A 20,684-nucleotide genomic window follows, 5' to 3' on the forward strand; every position below is an offset into this window, starting at 1 on the left:
CCTCAATATGGCCCCCCAGACACTTTTTTCTCTCAATGTGGCCCCGCAGAAAAAATGTTTGTCCATCAATGTGACCCCAGACACATTTTTGTCTCCCAATGTGGTACCCATGAAACATTTTTTGTCCATCAATGTGGCCCCAGACACATTTTTTTCCCCCAATGTAGCCCCCCAGAAAGATTTTTTGTCCATCAATTTGGCCCCAGACACATTTTTTTTCTCTCAAAGTGACCCCCCAGACACGTTTTTTTCGTTCAACGTGGCCCCCAGACACGTTTTCTCCCAATGTGGCCCCCCAGACACATTTTCTTTCTCTTAATATAGCCCCCCCCAGACACCTATTTCTCTCAATATGGCCCCCAGACACTTTTTTCTCCCAATGTGGCCCCCCAGACACATTTATTTCTCTCAATGTGGCCGCCCAGACACATTTGTATCAGTCAATATGGCCCCCAGACACTTTTTTCTCACAATGTGGCACCCCAGACACATTTTTTGTCCATCATTGTGGCCCCCCAGACACATTTGTATCAGTCAATATGGCCCCCAGACACTTTTTTCTCACAATGTGGCACCCCAGACACATTTTTTGTCCATCATTGTGGCCCCAGACACATTTTTTTCTCCCAATGTGGGCCCCCAGAAACATTGTTTTTTCTCAATGTGGCCCCCCAGACACATTTCTTTCTCTCAATGTGGCCGCCCAGACACATTTTTATCTGTCAATATGCCCCCAGACACTTTTTTTTCCCAATGTGGCACCCCAGAAACATTTTTTATCCATCAACGTGGCCCCAGACACATTTTTTTTCTCCCAATGTGGCCCCCCAAACATATTTTTCCTCTCAATGTGGCCCCCCAGACTCATTTTTTCTCTCAATGTGGCCACCCAGACACTTTTTTCTCTCAATATGGCCCCCCAGACTTTTTTTTTCTCTCTCAATGTGGCCCCCCAGAAACATTTCTTGTCCATCAAAGTGGCCCAAGACACATTTTTGTCTCCCAATGTGGCTCCCAGAAACATTTTTTGTCCATCAATGTGGCCCCAGACACATTTTTGTCTCCCAATGTGGCCCCCCGGAAACATTTTTTGTCCATCAATGTGGCCCCAGACACATTTTTGTCCGTCAATATGGCACCCCATCTGCATTTTTTTTCTCTCAATATGGACCCCCAGACACATCTTTTTTCTCTCAAAGTGGCCCCCCAGACACATTTTTTTCTCTCAATGTGGCCCCTGAGAAACATTTTTCTCTCTCAACGTGGCCCCCAGACACATTTTTATCTGTCAATATGGCCCCCAGACACTTTTTTTTCTCTCAATGTAACCCCCCAGACACTTTTTTTGTCTCCCAATGTGGCCCCCCAGACACACTTCTTTCTCTCAATGTGGCCCCCAAGACACATCTTTTGTCCCTCAATGTGGGCCCAGACACATTTTTTTCTCCCAATATGGCCCCCCAGAAACATTTTTTGTCCATCAATGTGGCCCCAGACACATTTTTTTCTCCCAATGTGGACCCCCAGAAGCAATTTTTGTCCATCATTGTGGCCCCAGACCCATTTTTTCTCTCAATGTGGCCACCCCAGACACATTTTTTTCTCAATGTGGCCCCCAGACAGATTTTTTTTCTCAATGTGGTCCCCCAGAAACATTTTTTTCACTCAATGTGGCCCCCCAGACACATTTTTATCTGTCAATATGGCCCTATTGTGTGATTGTGAGTGTGAATGTTGTCTGTCTCTCTGTCTCGGCCCTGCGATGAGGTGGCGACTTGTCCAGGGTGTACACCGCCTTCCGCCCAATTGTAGCTGAGATAGGCGCCAGCGCCCCCCGCAACCCCAAAAGGGATTAAACGGTACAAAATGGATGGATGGATGGCCCCCAGACACTTTTTTCTCTCAACGTGGCCCCCCAGACACATTTTTTTTTCTCTCAATATGGCCCCCAGACACATGTTTTCTCCCAATGTGGCCCCCCAGACACATTTTTTTTCTCTCAATATGGCTCCCCAGACACCTATTTCTCTCAATGTGGCCGCACAGAAACATTTTTATCCGTCAATTTGGCCCCCAGACACATTTTCTCCCAATGTGGCCCCCCAGACACATTTTTTTCTCTCTATATGGCTCCCCAGACACCTATTTCTCTCAATGTGGCCCCCCAGACACATTTATTTCTCTCAATGTGGCCGCACAGAAACATTTTTATCCGTCAATTTGGCCCCCAGACACGTTTTCTCCCAATGTGGCCCCCCAGACACATTTTTTTTCTCTCAATATGGCTCCCCAGACACCTATTTCTCTCAATGTGGCCGCACAGAAACATTTTTATCCGTCAATTTGGCCCCCAGACACTTTTTTCTCACAATGTGGCACCCCAGACACATTTTTTGTCCATCAATGTGGCCCCAGACACATTTTTTTCTCCCAATGTGGCTCCCCAGAAACATTGTTTTTTCTCAATGTGGCCCCCCAGACACATTTCTTTCTCTCAATATGGCCGCCCAGACACATTTTTATCCGTCAATATGGCCCCCAGACACTTTTTTCTCCCAATGTGGCACCCCAGAAACATTTTTTATCCATCAATGTGGCCCCAGACACATTTTTTTCTCCCAATGTGGCCCCCCAGAAACATTTTTTGTCCATCAATGTGGCCCCAGACACATTTTTTTCTCCCAATGTGTACCCCCAGAAGCAATTTTTGTCCATCATTGTGGCCCCAGACCCATTTTTTCTCTCAATGTGGCCACCCCAGACACTTTTTTCTCACAATGTGGCACCCCAGACACATTTTTTGTCCATCAATGTGGCCCCAGACACTTTTTTTTCCCAATGTGTACCCCCAGAAGCAATTTTTGTCCATCATTGTGGCCCCAGACCCATTTTTTCTCTCAATGTGGCCACCCCAGACACATTTTTTGTCCATCATTGTGGCCCCAGACACATTTTTTTCTCCCAATGTGGGCCCCCAGAAACATTGTTTTTTCTCAATGTGGCCCCCCAGACACATTTCTTTCTCTCAATGTGGCCGCCCAGACACATTTTTATCTGTCAATATGCCCCCAGACACTTTTTTTTCCCAATGTGGCACCCCAGAAACATTTTTTATCCATCAACGTGGCCCCAGACACATTTTTTTTCTCCCAATGTGGCCCCCCAAACATATTTTTCCTCTCAATGTGGCCCCCCAGACTCATTTTTTCTCTCAATGTGGCCACCCAGACACTTTTTTCTCTCAATATGGCCCCCCAGACTTTTTTTTTCTCTCTCAATGTGGCCCCCCAGAAACATTTCTTGTCCATCAAAGTGGCCCAAGACACATTTTTGTCTCCCAATGTGGCTCCCAGAAACATTTTTTGTCCATCAATGTGGCCCCAGACACATTTTTGTCTCCCAATGTGGCCCCCCGGAAACATTTTTTGTCCATCAATGTGGCCCCAGACACATTTTTGTCCGTCAATATGGCACCCCATCTGCATTTTTTTTCTCTCAATATGGACCCCCAGACACATCTTTTTTCTCTCAAAGTGGCCCCCCAGACACATTTTTTTCTCTCAATGTGGCCCCTGAGAAACATTTTTCTCTCTCAACGTGGCCCCCAGACACATTTTTATCTGTCAATATGGCCCCCAGACACTTTTTTTTCTCTCAATGTAACCCCCCAGACACTTTTTTTGTCTCCCAATGTGGCCCCCCAGACACACTTCTTTCTCTCAATGTGGCCCCCAAGACACATCTTTTGTCCCTCAATGTGGGCCCAGACACATTTTTTTCTCCCAATATGGCCCCCCAGAAACATTTTTTGTCCATCAATGTGGCCCCAGACACATTTTTTTCTCCCAATGTGGACCCCCAGAAGCAATTTTTGTCCATCATTGTGGCCCCAGACCCATTTTTTCTCTCAATGTGGCCACCCCAGACACATTTTTTTCTCAATGTGGCCCCCAGACAGATTTTTTTTCTCAATGTGGTCCCCCAGAAACATTTTTTTCACTCAATGTGGCCCCCCAGACACATTTTTATCTGTCAATATGGCCCTATTGTGTGATTGTGAGTGTGAATGTTGTCTGTCTCTCTGTCTCGGCCCTGCGATGAGGTGGCGACTTGTCCAGGGTGTACACCGCCTTCCGCCCAATCGTAGCTGAGATAGGCGCCAGCGCCCCCCGCAACCCCAAAATGGATTAAACGGTACAAAATGGATGGATGGATGGCCCCCAGACACTTTTTTCTCTCAACGTGGCCCCCCAGACACATTTTTTTTTCTCTCAATATGGCCCCCAGACACATGTTTTCTCCCAATGTGGCCCCCCAGACACATTTTTTTTCTCTCAATATGGCTCCCCAGACACCTATTTCTCTCAATGTGGCCGCACAGAAACATTTTTATCCGTCAATTTGGCCCCCAGACACATTTTCTCCCAATGTGGCCCCCCAGACACATTTTTTTTCTCTCTATATGGCTCCCCAGACACCTATTTCTCTCAATGTGGCCCCCCAGACACATTTATTTCTCTCAATGTGGCCGCACAGAAACATTTTTATCCGTCAATTTGGCCCCCAGACACGTTTTCTCCCAATGTGGCCCCCCAGACACATTTTTTTTCTCTCAATATGGCTCCCCAGACACCTATTTCTCTCAATGTGGCCGCACAGAAACATTTTTATCCGTCAATTTGGCCCCCAGACACTTTTTTCTCACAATGTGGCACCCCAGACACATTTTTTGTCCATCAATGTGGCCCCAGACACATTTTTTTCTCCCAATGTGGCTCCCCAGAAACATTGTTTTTTCTCAATGTGGCCCCCCAGACACATTTCTTTCTCTCAATATGGCCGCCCAGACACATTTTTATCCGTCAATATGGCCCCCAGACACTTTTTTCTCCCAATGTGGCACCCCAGAAACATTTTTTATCCATCAATGTGGCCCCAGACACATTTTTTTCTCCCAATGTGGCCCCCCAGAAACATTTTTTGTCCATCAATGTGGCCCCAGACACATTTTTTTCTCCCAATGTGTACCCCCAGAAGCAATTTTTGTCCATCATTGTGGCCCCAGACACATTTTTCTCTCAATGTGGCCCCCAGACAGATTTTTATCTGTCAATATGGCCCTATTGTGTGATTGTGAGTGTGAATGTTGTCTGTCTATCTGTCTCGGCCCGGCGATGAGGTGGCGACTTTTCCAGGGTGTACACCGCCTTCCGCCCAATTGTAGCTGAGATAGGCGCCAGTGCCCCCCGCAACCCCAAAAGGGATTAAACGGTACAAAATGGATGGATGGATGGCCCCCAGACACTTTTTTCTCTCAACGTGGCCCCCCAGACACATTTTTTTTCTCTCAATATGGCCCCCAGACACATGTTTTCTCCCAATGTGGCCCCCCGGACACATTTTTTTTCTCTCAATATGGCTCCCCAGACACCTATTTCTCTCAATGTGGCCCCCCAGACACATTTATTTCTCTCAATGTGGCCGCACAGAAACATTTTTATCCGTCAATTTGGCCCCCAGACACGTTTTCTCCCAATGTGGCCCCCCAGACACATTTTTTTTCTCTCAATATGGCCCCCCAGACACCTATTTCTCTCAATGTGCCCCCCAGACACATTTATTTCTCTCAATGTGGCTGCACAGAAACATTTTTATCCGTCAATTTGGCCCCCAGACACTTTTTTCTCACAATGTGGCACCCCAGACACATTTTTTGTCCATCAATGTGGCCCCAGACACATTTTTTTCTCCCAATGTGGCCCCCCAGACACATTTATTTCTCTCAATGTGGCTGCACAGAAACATTTTTATCCGTCAATTTGGCCCCCAGACACTTTTTTCTCACAATGTGGCACCCCAGACACATTTTTTGTCCATCAATGTGGCCCCAGACACATTTTTTTCTCCCAATGTGGCTCCCCAGAAACATTGTTTTTTCTCAATGTGGCCCCCCAGACACATTTCTTTCTCTCAATATGGCCGCCCAGACACATTTTTATCCGTCAATATGGCCCCCAGACACTTTTTTCTCCCAATGTGGCACCCCAGAAACATTTTTTATCCATCAATGTGGCCCCAGACACATTTTTTTCTCCCAATGTGGCCCCCCAGAAACATTTCTTGTCCATCAACCTGGCCCCCAGTCACATTTTTTTCTCCCAATGTGGCCCCCCAGAAAAAATTTTTGTCCATCATTGTGGCCCCAGACACATTTTTTCTCTCAATGTGGCCCCCCCAGACACATTTTTCTCTCAATGTGGCCCCCAGACAGATTTTTTTTCTCAATGTGTTCCCCCAGAAACATTTTTTTCACTCAATGTGGCCACCTACACACATTTATTTCTCTCAAAGTGGCCGCACAGAAACATTTTTATCCGGCAATTTGGCCCCCAGACACATGTTTTCTCCCAATGTGCCCCCCTAGACACATTTTTTTTCTCTCAATATGGCCCCCCAGACACCTATTTCTCTCAATGTGGCCCCCCAGACACATTTATTTCTCTCAATGTGGCCGCACAGAAACATTTTTTGTCCATCAATGTGGCCCCAGACACATTTTTTTCTCCCAATGTGGCACCCCAGACACATTTTTTGTCCATCAATGTGGCCCCAGACACATTTTTTTCTCCCAATGTGGCCCCCCAGAAACATTTTTTTCTCAATGTGGCCCCCCCGACACATTTCTTTCTCTCAATGTGGCCGCACAGAAACATTTTTATCCGTTAATTTGGCCCCCAGACACTTTTTTCTCCCAATGTGGCACCCCAGAAACATTTTTTGTCCATCAACTTGGCCCCCAGTCACATTTTTTTCTCCCAATGTGGCCCCCCAGAAACATTTTTTGTCCATCAACTTGGCCCCCAGTCACATTTTTTTCTCCCAATGTGGCCCCCCAGAAAAAATGTTTGTCCATCATTGTGGCCCCAGACACATTTTTTCTCTCAATGTGGCCCCCCCAGACACATTTTTCTCTCAATGTGGCCCCCAGACAGATTTTTTTTCTCAATGTGGCCACACAGAAACATTTTTATCCGTCAATTTGGCCCTCAGACACATGTTTTCTCCCAATCTGCCCCCCTAGACACTTTTTTTTTCTCTCAATATGGCCCCCCAGACACCTATTTCTCTCAATGTGGCCCCCCCAGACACATTTATTTCTCTCAATGTGGCCGCACAGAAACATTTTTTGTCCATCAATGTGGCCCCAGACACATTTTTTTCTCCCAATGTGGCACCCCAGACACATTTTTTGTCCATCAATGTGGCCCCAGACACATTTTTTTCTCCCAATGTGGCCCCCCAGAAACATTGTTTTTTCTCAATGTGGCCCCCCAGGCACATTTCTTTCTCTCAATGTGGCCGCACAGAAACATTTTTATCCGTTAATTTGGCCCCCAGACACTTTTTTCTCCCAATGTGGCACCCCAGAAACATTTTTTGTCCATCAACTTGGCCCCCAGTCACATTTTTTTCTCCCAATGTGGCCCCCCAGAAACATTTTTTGTCCATCAACTTGGCCCTCAGTCACATTTTTTTCTCCCAATGTGGCCCCCCAGAAAATTTTTTTGTCCATCATTGTGGCCCCAGACACATTTTTTCTCTCAATGTGGCCCCCCCAGACACATTTTTCTCTCAATGTGGCCCCCAGACAGATTTTTTTTCTCAATGTGTTCCCCCAGAAACATTTTTTTCACTCAATGTGGCCACCTACACACATTTATTTCTCTCAAAGTGGCCGCACAGAAACATTTTTATCCGGCAATTTGGCCCCCAGACACATGTTTTCTCCCAATGTGCCCCCCTAGACACATTTTTTTTCTCTCAATATGGCCCCCCAGACACCTATTTCTCTCAATGTGGCCCCCCAGACACATTTATTTCTCTCAATGTGGCCGCACAGAAACATTTTTTGTCCATCAATGTGGCCCCAGACACATTTTTTTCTCCCAATGTGGCACCCCAGACACATTTTTTGTCCATCAATGTGGCCCCAGACACATTTTTTTCTCCCAATGTGGCCCCCCAGAAACATTTTTTTCTCAATGTGGCCCCCCCGACACATTTCTTTCTCTCAATGTGGCCGCACAGAAACATTTTTATCCGTTAATTTGGCCCCCAGACACTTTTTTCTCCCAATGTGGCACCCCAGAAACATTTTTTGTCCATCAACTTGGCCCCCAGTCACATTTTTTTCTCCCAATGTGGCCCCCCAGAAACATTTTTTGTCCATCAACTTGGCCCCCAGTCACATTTTTTTCTCCCAATGTGGCCCCCCAGAAAAAATGTTTGTCCATCATTGTGGCCCCAGACACATTTTTTCTCTCAATGTGGCCCCCCCAGACACATTTTTCTCTCAATGTGGCCCCCAGACAGATTTTTTTTCTCAATGTGGCCACACAGAAACATTTTTATCCGTCAATTTGGCCCTCAGACACATGTTTTCTCCCAATCTGCCCCCCTAGACACTTTTTTTTTCTCTCAATATGGCCCCCCAGACACCTATTTCTCTCAATGTGGCCCCCCCAGACACATTTATTTCTCTCAATGTGGCCGCACAGAAACATTTTTTGTCCATCAATGTGGCCCCAGACACATTTTTTTCTCCCAATGTGGCACCCCAGACACATTTTTTGTCCATCAATGTGGCCCCAGACACATTTTTTTCTCCCAATGTGGCCCCCCAGAAACATTGTTTTTTCTCAATGTGGCCCCCCAGACACATTTCTTTCTCTCAATGTGGCCGCACAGAAACATTTTTATCCGTTAATTTGGCCCCCAGACACTTTTTTCTCCCAATGTGGCACCCCAGAAACATTTTTTGTCCATCAACTTGGCCCCCAGTCACATTTTTTTCTCCCAATGTGGCCCCCCAGAAACATTTTTTGTCCATCAACTTGGCCCTCAGTCACATTTTTTTCTCCCAATGTGGCCCCCCAGAAAATTTTTTTGTCCATCATTGTGGCCCCAGACACATTTTTTCTCTCATTGTGGCCCCCCCAGACACATTTTTCTCTCAATGTGGCCCCCAGACAGATTTTTTTTCTCAATGTGGCCACACAGAAACATTTTTATCAGTCAATTTGGCCCCCAGACACATGTTTTCTCCCAATGTGGCCCCCCAGACACATTTTTTTTCTCTCAATATGGCCCCCCAGACACCTATTTCTCTCAATGTGGCCCCCCAGACACATTTATTTCTCTCAATGTGGCCGCACAGAAACATTTTTATCCGTCAATGTGGCCCCCAGACACTTTTTTCTCACAATGTGGCACCCCAGACACATTTTTTGTCCATCAATGTGGCCCCAGACACATCTTTTTCTCCCAATGTGGCTCCCCAGAAACATTGTTTTTTCTCAATGTGGCCGCCCAGACACATTTTTATCCGTCAATATGGCCCCCAGACACTTTTTTCTCCCAATGTGGCCCCCCAGAAACATTTTTTGTCCATCAACTTGGCCCCCAGTCACATTTTTTTCTCCCAATGTGGCCTCCTGAAAAAATGTGTCCATCATTGTGGCCCCAGACACATTTTTTCTCTCAATGGGGCCCCCCAGACACATTTTTTTCTCTCAATGTCAACATATTTGCCCAGCGCCGCACTGTACAGTGGAAAAGGGCCCGTCTCATTAATAAGCACAGGCATGCCCAAGCTCCGACCTGCTAGTTTTGAAACAGTACCTGCTAGATTCTACAATGGCCCTGCTCGGCTTCTTTTACAAATTCTTCTTGTTCAAGCAACCCGCATGCCCCCCCACCTCCCGCACCTTCTTCCTGCCCCTGGGAAAAGGAGGCTTCTAGGAGCCAACATGTGCTCACACCATGCACAGGTTTTGGGGGCCCCCCCCACTTGCTTTGTTGTTTTTTAATGGCCTTTTTCACAGCAGTCATTTTGACGTAGTAAAAGATCTAATAGCGAGAGACAAACGCTTTGCTTGATTGTGCAAGAAATACAACATCTGATTTCCACAAACCTTTGTAGTGAGGCGGCCCGTGTGTGAGTTTTTCTTAAAGGGGAACTGCAATTTTTTGTAATTTTGAGAATCATTATGAGGGGCATGAACACACGTCTTTCTTAAAGATGATAAACGCTTAGAAGATGCGTTGTAGCCTTCAAAGCCCTCCATTTTGCATACACACCATGTCTATATGTAATGTACAAAACCCAAAACCAGTGAAGTTGACACGTTGTGTAAAAAATGGTAAATAAAAACAGAATACAATGATTTGGAAATCATTTTCAACCTATATTTAATTAAATAGACTGCAAAGACAAGATACTTAACGTTCCAACTGGCAAACTTTATTTTTTGGGGCAAATATTGGCTCATTTGGAATTTCACACCTATATGTTACAAAAAAACTGGCATAAGTGGCAAAAAAGACTGAGAAAGTTGAGCAATGCTCATCAAACACTTATTTGGAACATCCCACAGGTGAACAGGCTAATTGGGAACAGGGTGGTGCCATGATTGGGTATAAAAAAGCAGCTTCCATGGAATGCTCAGTCATTCTCAAACAAGGATGGGGCGTGGGTCACCACTTTGTGAACAAATGCGTGAGCAACTAGTCCAAAAATTTAGGAACGACATTTCTGAACGAGCTATTGCAAGGAATTTAGGGATTTTACCATCTACAGTCTGTAATATCATCAAAAGTTTCAGAGAATCTGGAGAAATCACTGCACGTAAGCTATGATATTACGGACCTTCGTTCCCTCAGGCGATACTGCATCAAAAAGCAACATTGGTGTGTAAAGGATATCACCACATGGGCTTAGGAACACTTCGGAATACCACTGTCTGTAACTACAGTTGTTCGCTACATCTGTAAGTGCAAGTTAAAACTACTATGTTTTTAAACATTTATTTTTGTGTCCAAATATCACTAGGCTAGGATGGTGGCGTCGTCTTAAGACCCACTCGAGACGAGGATGGTGCTGTCGTCTGAAGACCCACTGGAGGCAAGGATGGCGGCATTGTCGGAAGACCCACTGGAGACGAGGATGTTGGCGTTTTCTGAAGACCCACTCGATGAGAGGATGTTGGCGTTGTCTGAAGACCCACTTGATGCGAGGATGGTGGCATTGTCTTAAGACCCACTGGAGACGAGGATGTTGCCGTTGTCTGAAGACCCACTCGATGAGAGGATGTTGGCATTGTCTGAAGACCCACTGGGGACGAGGATGCTGGCATCGTCTTAAGACCCACTGGATGAGAGGATGTTGTCATTGTCTGAAGACCCACTGGGGACGAGGATGCTGGCATCGTCCAAAGACCCACTGGAGGCGAGGATGCTGGCATCGTCTTAAGACCCACTGGATGAGAGGATGTTTTCATTGTCTGAAGACCCACTGGGGACGAGGATGCTGGCATCGTCCAAAGACCCACTGGAGGCGAGGATGCTGGCATCGTCTTAAGACCCACTGGATGAGAGGATGTTGTCATTGTCTGAAGACCCACTGGGGACGAGGATGCTGGCATCGTCCAAAGACCCACTGGAGGCAAGGATGCTGGCATCGTCTTAAGACCCACTAAATGAGAGGATGTTGTCATTGTCTGAAGACCCACTGGGGACGGGGATGCTGGCATCGTCCAAAGACCCACTGGAGGCAAGGATGCTGGCATCGTCTTAAGACCCACTGGATGAGAGGATGTCATTGTCTGAAGACCCACTGGAGGCGAGGATGCTGGCATCGTCTTAAGAATCACTGGATGAGAGGATGTTGGCATTGTCTGAAGACCCACTGGGGACGAGGATGTTGGCATCGTCTTAAGACCCACTGGATGAGAGGATGTTGTCATTTTCTGAAGACCCACTGGGGACGAGGATGCTGGCATCGTCCAAAGACCCACTGGAGGCGAGGATGTTGGCATCATCCGAAGACCCACTGGAGGTGAGGATGGTGGCGTGGTCGGAAGACCCACTGGAGGTAAGGATGATGGCATTGTCGGAAGACCCACTGGAGGCGAGGATGATGGTGTAGGAGCCACTTAAGAGAAAGATGTTGATGTTTGCAGAACTGGAGCATATCTCAGAATGCAAAAGACTAGCAGTAGGGGAATTGCAGGTACGAATATTTAATCTTTACCAAAGGTGTAAAATAAAAGGCTGTAGCGGTTATCTTATCTTTGAAGGCAAACTTCCACGTTTTTAGGCATTTGTTTTTGTGTCAAAATATCACTAGGCGAGGATGGTGGCGTAGTCTTAAGACCCACTAGAGGCGAGGATGGCGGTGTCGTCTGAAGACCCACTGGAGGCAAGGATGATGGCGTGGTCGAAAGACCCACTGGAGACGAGGATGTTGGCATCGTCTGAAGACCCACTGGAGGCGAGGATATTGGTGTCGTCTAAAGACCTACTGGATGCAAGGATGTTGGCGTCGTCCGAAGACCCAGTTGATGCGAGGATGTTGGCGTCATCTGTAGACCCACCGGATGCGAGGATGTTGGCATTTTCTGAAGACCTACTGGGGGCGAGGATGTTTGCATCGACTGAAGACCCACTGGAGACGAGGATGGTGGCATGGTCGAAAGACCCCCTGGAAGTGAGGATGGTGGCGTTGTCAGAAGACCCACTGGAGGCGACGATGATGGTGTCGGACCCACTTAAAAGGAAGATGTTGATGTTTGCTGAGCTGGAGCAGCAGGCGCATTGGCTGGATGTAGGACTGTTCTGTCATGATCTGGTCGTGTTGACGAAGGTCGCATTTCTCAGGATGCAAAAGACTAGCAGGAGGGGAAGTGCAGGTAAGAATATTTAATCTTTAATAAAGGCAAAAAATAACAAAAAGCTGTAGCGGTTAACTGACTTTTGAAGGCAAACTTCCACATTTTTAAACTTTTTTTTGTGTCAAAATATCACAAGGCTAGGATGGTGGCGTCCTCTTAAGATCCACTGGAGGCGAGGATGGTGGCATCGTCTTAAGACCCAGCGGTGTAGCTCGGTTGGTAGAGCGGCCGTGCCAGCAACTTGAGGGTTGCAGGTTTGATTCCCGCTTCCGCCATCCTAGTCACTGCCGTTGTGTCCTTGGGCAAGACACTTTACCCACCTGCTCCCAGTGCCACCCACACTGGTTTAAATGTAACTTAGATATTGGGTTTCACTATGTAAAGCGCTTTGAGTCACTAGAGAAAAGCGCTATATAAATATAATTCACCTCACCACCCTCTGGATGCGAAGATGTTAGCATTGTCTGAAGTACCACTGGATGCAAGGATATTGGCATTGTCTGAAGACCCACTGGGGGCGAGGATGTTGGCATCGTCTGAAGACCCAATGGATGCGAGGATGTTGGCCTGAAGACCCATAGGGGGCGAGGATTTGTGCATCGTCATAATACCCACTGAAGGCGAGGATGTTGGCGTAGTCGGAAGACACATTGGAGGGGAGGATGGTGGTGTCAGACCCACTTGAGAGGAAGATGTTGGTGTTTGCACAACTGGAGCAGCAGGCGCATTGGCTGGATATAGGACTGTTCTGTCACCATCTGGTCGCATTTCTCAGGATGAAAAAGACTAGCAGGAAGGGAAATACAGGTAAGAATATTTCATCTTTACTAAAGGTGAAAAAAGGCTGTTGCAGTTAACTTACTTTTGAAGGCAAAACGTCGACTTTAAAAAAAAAGGAAAAATTGTGTCAAAATATCACTAGACTAGGATGGTGGCATTGTCTTAAGACCCACTGGAGACGAGGATGTTGGCGTTGTCTGAAGACCCACTCGATGAGAGGATGTTGGCATTGTCTGAAGACCCACTGGGGACGAGGATGCTGGCATCGTCTTAAGACCCACTGGATGAGAGGATGTAGCGATTGTCTGAAGACCCACTGGGGACGAGGATGCTGGCATCGTCCAAAGACCCACTGGAGGCATGGATGCTGGCATCGTCTTAAGACCCACTGGATGAGAGGATGTTGTCATTGTCTGAAGACCCACTGGGGACGAGGATGCTGGCATCGTCCAAAGACCCACTGGAGGCATGGATGCTGGCATCGTCTTAAGACCCACTGGATGAGAGGATGTTGTCATTGTCTGAAGACCCACCGGAGGCGAGGATGCTGGCATCGTCTTAAGACCCACTGGATGAGAGGATGTTGTCATTGTCTGAAGACCCACTGGAGGAGAGGATGCTGGCATCGTCTTAAGACCCACTGGATGAGAGGATGTTGTCATTGTCTGAAGACCCACTGGAGGCGAGGATGCTGGCATCGTCTTAAGACCCACTGGATGAGAGGATGTTGTCATTGTCTGAAGACCCACTGGGGACGAGGATGCTGGCATCGTCCAAAGACCCACTGGAGGCGAGGATGCTGGCATCGTCTTAAGACCCACTGGATGAGAGGATGTTGTCATTGTCTGAAGACCCACTGGGGACGAGGATGCTGGCATCGTCCAAAGACCCACTGGAGGCAAGGATGCTGGCATCGTCTTAAGACCCACTGGATGAGAGGATGTTGTCATTGTCTGAAGACCCACTGGAGGCGAGGATGCTGGCATCGTCTTAAGACCCACTGGATGAGAGGATGTTGGCATTGTCTGAAGACCCACTGGGGACGAGGATGCTGGCATCGTCCAAAGACCCACTGGAGGTAAGGATGATGGTGTAGGACCCACTTAAGAGAAAGATGTTGATGTTTGCGGAACTGGAGCATATCTCAGAATGCAAAAGACTAGCAGTAGGGGAATTGCAGGTAAGAATATTTAATCTTTACTAACGGTGTAAAATAAAAGGCTGTAGCGGTTATCTTATTTTTGAAGGCAAACTTCCACGTTTTTAAGCATTTGTTTTTGTGTCAAAATATCACTAGGCGAGGATGGTGGCGTCGTCTTAAGACCCACTAGAGGCGAGGATGGCGGTGTCGTCTTAAAACCCACTAGAGGCGAGGATGTTGGTGTCGTCTGAAGACTCACTGGAGGCAAGGATGGCGGTGTCGTCTGAAGACTCACTGGAGGCAAGGATGGCGGTGTCGTCTGAAGACCCACTGAAGGCGAGGATGATGGCGTGGTCGGGAGACCCACTGGAGGCGAGGATGTTGGCGTCGTCTGAAGACCCACTGGAGGCGAGGATGTTGGCGCCGTCTGAAGACCCACTGGAGGCGAGGATAGTGGTGTCTGAAGACCCACTGGATGCAAGAATGTTGGCGTCGTCCGTAGACCCAGTGGATGTGAGGATGTTGGCATTGTCTGAAGACCCACTGGAGACGAGGATGGTGGCGTGGTCGAAAGACCCCTTGGAAGTGAGTATGGTGGCGTTGTCAGAAGACCCACTAGAGGCGAGGATGGCGGTGTCGTCTTAAAACCCACTAGAGGCGAGGATGGCGGTGTCGTCTGAAGACCCACTGAAGGCGTGGGTGATGGCGTGGTCGGGAGACCCACTGGAGGCGAGGATGTTGGCGTCGTCTGAAGACCCACTGGAGGCGAGGATTGTGGTGTCTGAAGACCCACTGGATTCAAGAATGTTGGCGTCGTCCGTAGACCCAGTGGATGTGAGGATGTTGGCATTGTCTGAAGACCCACTGGGGGCGAGGATGGTGGCGTGGTCGAAAGACCCCCCGCAAGTGAGAATGGTGGCGTTGTCAGAAGACCCACTGGAGGCGACGATGATGGTGTCGGACCCACTTAAGAGGAAGATGTTGATGTTTGCGGAACTGGAGCAGCAGGCGCATTGGCTGGATGTAGGACTGTTTTGTCATGATTTGGTCGCGTTGACAAAGGTCGCATTTCTCAGGATGCAAAAGACTAGCAGGAGGGGAAGTGCAGGTAAGAATATTAAATCTTTACTAAAGGCGAAAAATAACAAAAGGCTGTCGTGGTTAACTTTCTTTTGAAGGCAAACTTCCACATTTTTAAACTTTTTTTTGTGTCAAAATATCACTAGGCTAGGATGGTGGCGTCCTCTTAAGATCCACTAGAGGCGAGGATGGTGGCGTTGTTTAAAGACCCACTGGAGGCGAGGTTGATGGCGTGGTCGGAAGACCCACTGGAAGTGAGGATGGTGACGTTGTCAGAAGACCCACTGGAGGCGAGGATGATGGCATCGTTTGAAGACCCACTGGAGGCGAGGATCGTGGCGTCGTCTTAAGATCCACTAGAGTCGAGGATGGTGGCGTTGTTTAAAAACCCACTGGAGGCGCGAGGTTGATGGCGTGGTCGGAAGACCCACTGGAAGTGAGGATGGTGACGTTGTCAGAAGACCCACTGGAGGCGAGGATGATGGCATCGTTTGAAGACCCACTGGAGGCGCGGATGGTGGTGTCGTCTTAAGATCCACTAGGGGCGAGGATGGTGGTGTCATCTGAAGACCCACTAGAGGCGAGAATGTTGGCATCGTTTGAAGAACCACTGGAGGCGAGGATGATGGCATGGTCGGAAAACCCACTGGAGGTGAGGATGGTAGCGTTGTCTTAAGACCCACTAGAGGGAAGGATGGTGGCGTCGTTTTAAGACCCACTAGAGGGGAGGATGGTGGCATCGTCTTAAGATCCACTAGAGGCGAGGATGGTGGCGTTGTTTAAAGACCCACTGGAGGCGAGGTTGATGGCGTGGTCGGAAGACCCACTGGAAGTGAGGATGGTGACGTTGTCAGAAGACCCACTGGAGGCGAGGATGACGGCATCGTTTGAAGACCCACTGGAGGCGAGGATGACGGCATCGTTTGAAGACCCACTGGAGGCGGGGATGGTGGTGTCGTCTTAAGATCCACTAGAGGCGAGAATGTTGGCATCGTTTGAAGAACCACTGGAGGTGAGGTTGATGGCGTGGTCGGAAAACCCACTGGAGGTGAGGATGGTAGCGTTGTCTTAAGACTCACTAGAGGGGAGGATGGTGGCGTCGTTTTAAGACCTACTAGAGGGGAGGATGGTGGTGTCATCTGAAGACCCACTAGAGGCGAGAATGTTCGCATTGTTTGAAGACCCCTCGGAGGCGAGGATGATGGCGCGGTCGGAAGACTCACTGGAAGTGAGGATGGTGGTGTTGTCAGAAGACCCACTGGAGGCCAGGATGATGGCATCGTTTGAAGACCCACTGGAGGCGCGGATGGTGGTGTCGTCTGAAGACCCACTAGAGGCGAGAATGTTGGCATCGTTTGAAGAACCACTGGAGGCGAGGATGATGGCGTGGTCGGAAAACCCACTGGAGGTGAGGATGGTAGCGTTGTCTTAAGACCCACTAGAGGGGAGGATGGTGGCGTCGTTTTAAGACCCACTAGAGGCGAGAATGTTCGCATTGTTTGAAGACCCCTCGGAGACGAGGATGATGGCGTGCTCGGAAGACTCACTGGAAGTGAGAATGGTGGCGTTGTCAGAAGACCCACTGGAGGCAAGGATGATGGTGTCAGACCCACTTAAGAGGAAGATGTTGATGTTTACAGAACTGGAGCAGCATGCGCATTGGCTGGATGTAGGACTGAACTGTCACGATCTGGTCGCGTTGACAAAGGTTGCATTTCTCAGGATGCAAAAGACTACAAGGAGGGGAAGTGTAGGTAAGAATATTTAATCTTTACTAAAGGCGAAAAATAACAAAAGGCCTTAGCGGTTAATTTACTTTTCAACAGACCACGAACGTAACTTGTACAACGTACCGAACATTGATCCAGCGACTAATGCTGGCTGACCGAAGAATATAAAGGGGAGACATTAACTAACGAGGCAGGTGGAACTCCTAATCATAAACTAGAAACAGGTGTGTCCATTCAGTGCGCATGGCAACAAGAAACGTAAACAGAGGAAGGAGCGCTGAGGGCAAAAATAACTGAAACAAAAAACAAGACATGACCTGCCGTCCCGGGCCATGACACAGTTCCCATTTACACATGGATGTCAAACTGAAGGCCTGGAAACAGCTCGGCCCCACAAACATTTTGATGGTGGCCCCACCGCCTCATTTTGGTTTTCTGTTTTAATATTAGTAGATCAAGATCTTCCAAAAACATTTTTTGGTTATCAAAAATAAATACTTAAATATGTGCTGGCCCCTTAGACCTAAGATTTTAAAGCAAGCTGTCGACAATCTGTTAAAAATCTCATTAAAGGCCTACTGAAACCCACTACTACCGACCACACAGTCTGATAGTTTATATATCAATGATGAAATATTAACATTGCAACACATGCCAATACGACCGATTTAGTTTACTAAATTGCAATTTAAAATTTCCCGGGGAGTTTCTTGTTGAAAACGTCGCGGAATGATGACGCGTGCGCGTGACGTCACGGACTGTCAGGAAATATTAGCGCAGCACCATTTGTGGCTAAAAGTCGTCTCTTTTCATCGCGCAATTAAACAGCATTCTGGACATCTGTGTTGCTGAATCTTTTGCAATTTGTTCAATTAATAATGGCGACTATAAAGAACCATGCTGTTGGTGGAAAGCGGTGTATTGTAGCTGTCTTTAGCACCGAGACACAGCCGGTGTTTCTTTGTTTTTAACACAGTGCGGTCAAGCGAACATGTTTCTCTACGTCAACCAGCATGTTTTTGGATGGGAAAATTGTGATATATATCTTACCGGAGACATCATTGGATTATTCGTCCTCCTGCAGTAGCTGTTTAAAAGGCAGCTGTGAGCTTGGCTCCTCGGCTTCTCTCTGAGACACTGACGTGTTCACCGCAGCCATCCGACCTTGAGGTATGTCTTTACAATCTTTAAAATCTCACTAAAACACTATTAAAACAATAAGCAGATAAGGGATCTTCCAGAATTATCCTAGTTAATGTGTCTAATTACATCTGAAACGCTCACACTGCCGCTGCCCGGAGCCGTCGCTTTTTATTTAATTTTTTTATATATTTTTTTTCTAGTCCTTCGCTATCAATACCATCATCCACGAATCTTTCATCCTCGCTCAAATTAGAATAGAATAGAATAGAATAGAATAGAATGAACTTTATTGTCATTATATTTGCATATAACGAGATTAAAGACTCCAACTTAAGGTGCGGTAGTGGGAACAAATATGGGGTGAAATAAATGACATAAGAGAAAAACTAACAATTGAAATAATGGGGGAATTGTCGTTTTTTTCGGTCCGAATAGCTCTTGCCGCTGAAGGCTCCCATTAAAAACAATGTCAGGACGTGAGGAGCCCTCACCCTTGTGACGTCATCGTCTGCGACTTCCGGTAAAGGCAAGACTTTTTTATCAGCGCCAAAAGTTGCAAACTTTCTCGTCGATGTTCTCTACTAAGTCCTTTCAGCAAAAATATGGCAATATCGCGAAATGATCAAGTACGACACATAGAATGTACCTGCTATCCCCGTTTGAATAAGAATATCTCATTTCAGGAGCGCTTTAAAAAAACATTTAGCTTTGCAAATTGTGTGTGTTATACCTTTATTTTTTTTTCATACATATTCACAGTTACATTTTGCTCTTTGAAAACAGCCATGATTGCGATGTGGCCCTCAATGAAAATCATTCTGACACCTCTGCCTTGCACTTAGTTCTGTTCTCCTTCTTCTTGCATTGGCTTAACAAAAGTGTTCGGCAACCTTCCATCCATCCATCTTCTTCCGCTTATCCGAGGTCGGGTCGCGGGGGCAGCAGCCTAAGCAGGGAAGCCCAGACTTCCCTCTCCCCAGCCACTTCGTCTAGCTCTTCCCGGGGGATCCCGAGGCGTTCCCAGGCCAGCCGGGAGACATAGTCTTCCCAACGTGTCCTGGGTCTTCCCCGTGGTCTCCCTACCGGTTGGACGTGCCCTAAACACCTCCCTCGGGAGGCGTTCGGGTGGCATCCTGACCAGATGCCCGAACCACCTCATCTGTTCGGCAACCTAAAATATTGAAAAAAAATTAAAAAAAAAAAAAAATCTGTCAGGAGAAGCAAAATAATTAAAAGTCTTAAATTAGTGTTATAATGAAGGCAACACATGGTATAAGTGTCTATATTAGGTATATTAGCCTATTATCAAAATTACTTTAAAAAACCTTATATAAGTGTTATAATGAAGGCAACAAATGGTATAAGTGTCTATATTAGGTATATTAGCCTATTACCAAAATTACTTTAAAAAACCTTATATAAGTGTTATAATGAAGGCAACACATGATGTAAGTGTCTATATTAGCTATATTAGCCTACTATCAAAAATAATTTGAAAGTGTCATGGATGTTATAATGAAGGCAGCACATGGTATAAGTGTCTATATTAGCTAGATTAGCCTACTATCAAAGGCTGACACAAATTTTCTTTGACAGAAATGTAATCGTCAGGACTTTGACCAGGATTTTTTTTGCTTCTTCGATGCAGAGAATATTTGGAACGAGCCAGGCGTGAATGTGAGTACATTATTAATTCATTTACAAACTAAATACAAAAAGGCAAAACAAAGGGCGCGCTCAGAGGCGGATAATAATCCATACTAAACTCCAAACAAAACAGCACAATGGCATGACTATATACAAATAAAACAAAAGATACTATCAATGGTACAAAACAAACCAAAAACTTGCACAGAGGCATAAATATAAACAAGATCTTACGTGGCGGGGTCAAATCGATATTCAGCGTGGCAAGGCAAGGTATGTGCGTGGTCAGAGTAAGTAAGCAGGCATGTAGCAAGTAGTACAGCATAAGCAGTAAGCACATAGTACAGCAAGCAAAAGCTAAGTTCCCAGCCCGAGGAACGGTATAGCTCGGTTGGTAGAGCGGCCGTGCCAGCAACTTGAGGGTTGCAGGTT

Source organism: Nerophis ophidion, linkage group LG24 (genome assembly GCF_033978795.1).
Source record: "Nerophis ophidion isolate RoL-2023_Sa linkage group LG24, RoL_Noph_v1.0, whole genome shotgun sequence".
NCBI classification, from domain to species: Eukaryota; Metazoa; Chordata; class Actinopteri; order Syngnathiformes; family Syngnathidae; genus Nerophis; species Nerophis ophidion.